The following is a 6,000-nucleotide window of genomic DNA, read 5'->3' as shown; positions in this document are numbered from 1 at the left end:
CACCACCCTCAAAGCCGTTAAGTAGCATAACATTTTGTTTTTGTTTTTGTTTTTTGTAACAATGCCTTTGTAGTCAAACCTCCTCTGTGCCTCTCTCTCTCTCTCTCTCTTTCCTCTCTCCCTATGCATATATGCATATATGTGTGTATACATGTGCATAATGTATATATGTGTACATGTGTGTATGTATATATGTATATATACGTATGCATGTGTGTGTAAGAGTATATGGATGTGATTGTATGCAGGGCCTACATAATGCAAGTTATCTCGACATTCCTGATATAAAATTTTTCTTTTTCCATGTAACATTCAGTTTCCAGGATTTGGAAAATGGGGGGAGGTAATAGCCAGTCTAGTAAATTCTATAAAAAATAGAATTACCATCACAACAATTTTTTTCTCAAACATGAATTTGGAATGTCAGAAGTGACACTAATTTGAAGCAGATGGCAAAATGGACTAAACTCTTCTATTTGTTCCTTTAGTTACTTTATGGTTGACTGTAAAAATCACTAATATTGCCGGGTATCTGTGAGACACACCTGTAATCCTAGCTACTCAGGAGGCCTAGATCTGAGGATCCCAGTTCAAAGGCAAGAAAGTCTGTGGGACTCTTATCTTCAATAAATGACCAGACTGGAAGTGGTGCTGTGGCTCAAGTGGTAGAGCACTAGCCTTGAGCTGAAGAGTTGAGGGACAGTGCCCAGGCCCAGAGTTAAAGGCTCACGACTGACAAAAAAAATTTTCTTAAAAATCACTAATATTATGGGGTCACACAGTTGAGTTATATGTGATTAGTAGCCCGATGGCTTTGCTGTAGATCACACCTCTGGTGTGTGGCTTACATGGATAAAGAGCCATGAGGTTATGGTTATGTGTGCTCACATCAAGATTACTTCAACTCCTGACACCTTTCTCCAGGCCTTGAATCACCTTACTTCTTTATTCTATGATTGTCATCAAATTTTACCCACTGGGGGATGCATTCAAGACTTAGGTTTTCATATCCAGGTTTGGCCACTTTGAGAAGTAATTTCTCCCCTGTGATGCAGACAAAGCAGGCATGCTTTCTTAACACACTTAACTTTTCAATTAAGGAGGTTTGCGTGAAAGAGAAATTGAAGATTTTGGCTAAATATCAAGAAATTGACACAGTGTCTTCATATCCTGTAAACAGTATACAAGTTAATAATCTGCCTTTAACTAATTGACAAAATCATCACAAAAGTGTGCAAAGGTTCTTCTAAAGTATTTCCCCTTTTTTGCTAAGTCAGGATTCAACTAACCACCTGATCATTTTACCGTCTTGAAAAGAATATTAAAACTGGTGGCTGGGCATGGTAGTCTATGGCTGTAATCCAAGCTTCTCTACTTTGCGGGCTGAGACAGGAAGATTATTTTGTTTAAGGAAGTCAAGTTCAGCCTTGTCAACAAGGTAAGAGTCTAACATAAAACACAATATTAAAACATTAAAAGGTACTTTATCATAACTTATTCCTACTTACCGTCTTTAAAAATTCTGCATGATAACTAGACAAACAGTTTTAATATTTTCCTGTAGTGTTTTTGGTAAGATGTCTTATCAAATTTTTAGGAAAAGGGCAATCTCCAAATTCTTTTTTCTTAATATATATTTTTTATTGGAAAGATCTTGTACAGAGGGGTTACAGTTACATGAGCAAAGTAATGAGTCCAATTCCTATCGAGCATTGTTATCACCTCCTTTGTTTTTCCCCTACCATCCCTTCCCTCCCCACCTCCCCAACTCCTTCCTCCCCTCCTGCTCCCCCCCACACACAAAGTTGTAAAGTTTGTTTTCAACATACTGTCTCATTGTTACAATGGGTCATCCTGTATCCTTATTTCAGCATTTTGTTATTTCCCTTCCTGTCCCCTCAGAAAAATGTATATACAAGATGCAGGACACCGGAATCAAATCCAGTGACAACAGGGGTTGCACCATGGGGGAAGAATGTACAACGAAACAACAACAGAAAATCACATAGTACATTATAAGTGCGTTAAAAAGAACAACAACAAAGATAAAAACTCTTGTGTCTCTATCTTGGGAGTCATTTCACTTAACATCATCTTATCTGGTCATATGTACATAGCTTTTGACCTTTTCTGCTTGTCCTAGACATATACTAATTATTGCAGATAAGGGAAACCATGGGACCTATATTTCTTTGGGCCTGGTTCACTTCACTTAACATGATTTTTTCCAAGTCTTTCCATTTTCTAACAAATGAGGCGAAATCATTCTTTCTGATGGAGGCATAGAATCCCATTTTATATATATATATATATATATATATCACACACACACACACACAAACACACACCACATTTTTTCATCCATTCATCTACTGAGGGACATTTGGGTTGGTTCCATATCTTAGCTATGGTGAATAATACCGTGATAAACATAGTTGTGCTGGTAGCTTTAGTATAGTCTTGTGATTAATTGGGTAAATGCGCAAAGTGGGATTGCTGGGTCTCAGAGGAGCTCTATGTGGAGTCTTTTGAGGCACCTCCATACTACTTTCCAAAGTGGTTGAATGAGTTTGCACTCCCACCAACAGTGCAGTAAGGTTCCCTTCTGTCCACATCCCCTCCAGCATCTGTTATTAGAGTTCTTGATTATAGCCATTCTAACTGGGGTGGTATGGAATCTCATGTTCTTTTGATTTGCATTTCTTTTATGGCTAGAGAGGTTGAGCATTTCTTCATGTGTCTATTGGCCATCTTATTTCCTGTTCAGAGAAGTCTCTCTGTAAGTCTTTAGCGCACTTATTAACCAGGCAGTTGTTTCTTTGAGGATTTGTTGTTGGGCCATCTCCAATTTCTTACATGCTTTATGGTTGAGATTTTTAGGAAACATCCATTGCTGCTTAAAAAAATGCTTACTTGCTGCATATTTTGCATTTTTAAAATTTTGTTTCTTGTAAAGAAACAAGGCATCTGCCTGGACTCACTGCGATTGAAAATATTCTCTGAAAAACTTGGTTTGTGTTTATCTAACTTGTCCGATTAATTTGCATCCTTGAGTTTCCTGTCTACAAACATTCTGAATGGAACATTTTCTTTTATCAAACTAAAAATCAAGGGGGGAAATTTTATCAAAGGGAAAAAATGAATACATCAGAAGTTGTTTAAGTGGTAATTGGAAGGGGAAAGTAGGAAAGAACCACCACTTTGCGTGCTCCAAGTTACAAAAAATACCAATATTGCTCTACTTGAAGCAATGCGTATTTGTTTTGTTCTTATTTTAACTCTTTGTTGAGTTGTACACTTATTATTTTTGCAGTGTTCTATACACGGCATTTGACTTCTTTTCTTGTTGTTATTGGTAGTCATGGGCTTGAACTCAGGGCCTAGGTGCTGTCTCTAAGCTTTTCTTCTCAAGACTAACACTCTACCACTTTGAGCCACAGCTTCACTTCAGCTTTCTAGTGGTTAAGCATCTCACAGACTTTCCAGCATGGGCTGGCTTCCAACTGCAATCCTCAGATCTCAGCCTGTTGGGTAGGATTGCAGGCATTGAGACACCCACATCCGACTTAGCTTTTGTTATTGAAAAAAAAATAAAAATATAAAACAAGAAATCATGGCACCAGAGCATTTGTGATAGAACACAAAGCTCAGTTATAGAACACAGTGTTCTCTGCCTATCAACAGTCAATCTCCATGCTCCAAAACTTGATTATTCCAAGTACATAGTTACACTGATATTATTAACATTGATTACTTAGAGGGAAAAGAGAGTTATTTCTATGAAAACTAAACCAAATGCTTTGCAAACAATCACCCTGCTAAGTAGTGGAACACATTGTTCAGTAGTCTGTGCATAAGCTGATTGCAAAAAATCTGAGACACAATAAAATTTCTAACTGCTGTAATGCAGATTGACTCATTGTCTTTAATTTCTCTCTCTACTTCAAAGAAAGGAAGTGGAAACCATATGCAAAATATTGAGTGCTGTATATATAAGATCATCTTCCCAGAAGACCCAGTTCTAAGACATGACTTTAGCTTGTGAGGTATATATATATATATATACAGAGAGAGAGAGAGAGAGAGAGAGAGAGAGAGAGAGAGAGGTATATATATAGAGGTATATATATATATGTATATATATATACATGCATATATATATGGGGTGGATAAATAATAATTATACAACAATTATCTCATAGGTGATTCTATCTTCTGTTTGTGTTCAAGGCCTTACTAACCCTCAAGAATCCCACACCACTGGGTCAAGTGAGAGTGTTAGTCACACAGACAGTGATATGACAGGTAACCATTAGGAGAATCAGGTAAAGAAACTTTGTTAAGAATGGTAAACGGACCCACATAACTATGAGGAGAATGGCGAATCTACACACATACTCGGCTTTTACTTCCATTTTTAAAGTCAACCAAGAACAGGCTTTCTCACCCCAAACGAGATCTTTTTGCTAATTTTTTTAAAACATAAAACCTGCATGGTCCATATTAAAACTCAAAAAAGACATGAGAATGATGGGCCATCTCATAAAATTATAAAAGTCCCCCAAAATATTAAGAAATTCTGCTGGAAACAGCTGAAGCCAACACAGCGGACAGACTCATCCAGCCAGGGACAGGCAACAGAGCCAGGAAGCTTCAGAATACCACAGAATGTTCCACGTGATTGAATGAGAAACTCAGCTGTAATCAGTTGTCCAGAAGAATCAGAGAGTGTGAGGGAAGCCATTTTAGTCTATGTCAGGCTATAACAAAAATGCCAGAAACTGGATGACTTGTAAACAACAGAACTTTATGTATCACATGTCTACAGGCCAGAAGGTTAGTCTGGCCATGTTGTATGAGAATCCTATTTTGGGGTGAAGAGTGATAACTTTGGTTTGCTTTTTCCCCTGCCAGGACCCTTCTGCGTCCCTGAGCACTGATTCTATTCATTAACGGCTTTACTTTCATGACATATTTATTTGTCTACTGAAGGTGCCGTCACATTTGAAGCTTCGAATTTTAAAATACGTATTTGGAGGCAACACAAATATTCAGGACACAGCAGAGGTAACTTTGATTTCACCATACAAGCAGGTGCTGCAAAGAAATTTGACTTTAAAAATTTAGTCACGTGAGTAGAAAGTTAAGCTTCTTTTATCTGGTCAGAGAGACTGAGGCTTGAATGTGTTGTACAATGAGAATAGTTTCAGTTCTGGCAAAAGGCATGAGCTATACATTTCTGGTTATTACAAGAGTTGGAGGAAGTCACATAAAAGAGATGAAAAAATGATCATTTTTCTTATTTCTCTCTCTTTCCTTCTGTGTGTCACACACACAGACACAGGCACAGGCATACAAACACATACACATACACACAGATACATGCACACACACAGAAAGGCGAATTAGCTTGTCCCTAAGAAGAAAAAGATGATCAAATATCCTTTGTCAATCATCCCAAGTTAGAGAATTAGCTCTTTATCGGCTGCCTGAGTAAAATGCATAAAAGTCATTAAAAATACTCAGTTGAGTCTTAAGTGTGCGTCTATAACTCCTTATTCTCACCAAAGAAGTCTCCTATCAATGTAACTATTCCCAAGAATATCTTATTCCATAAAACAGTCTCAAAACGAGGCAATATATCAGAAATATATATAGTGAGATATATATATATATAAATATGCACATATATATTGACTCGACTCAAGGTGTGTCTGGGAAGCAAAATCCCACCTTTCAAGTGAATTAGAACTTAAACAATGAATGATGCATGATGCATAAGGGATACTTAGTAAATATTTGTTAAAATTACGTGGACAGGTGTGGTAACCTGCCTCCCAAGCTGTTGCCTTTGTCTACTCTCAGTAATGCTTGCTTTAAAGAGGCTGTTCTTACATAATTATCCAACAAAATACAATTGAGGAGGATGTGTTCATTCAAAGAACAAGGCTACAAAGCCTCACGCTTTCACTGCTGAGACAGTAAATAAGTAGTTTGAAT

The sequence above is a fragment of the Dipodomys spectabilis genome, unplaced genomic scaffold, assembly GCF_019054845.1.
Source record: "Dipodomys spectabilis isolate Male_0828 unplaced genomic scaffold, ASM1905484v1 ptg000241l, whole genome shotgun sequence".
Classification (NCBI taxonomy): Eukaryota; Metazoa; Chordata; class Mammalia; order Rodentia; family Heteromyidae; genus Dipodomys; species Dipodomys spectabilis.
The sequence above is the reverse complement of the archived record's forward strand: the minus strand, read 5'-3'. Positions refer to the sequence as shown.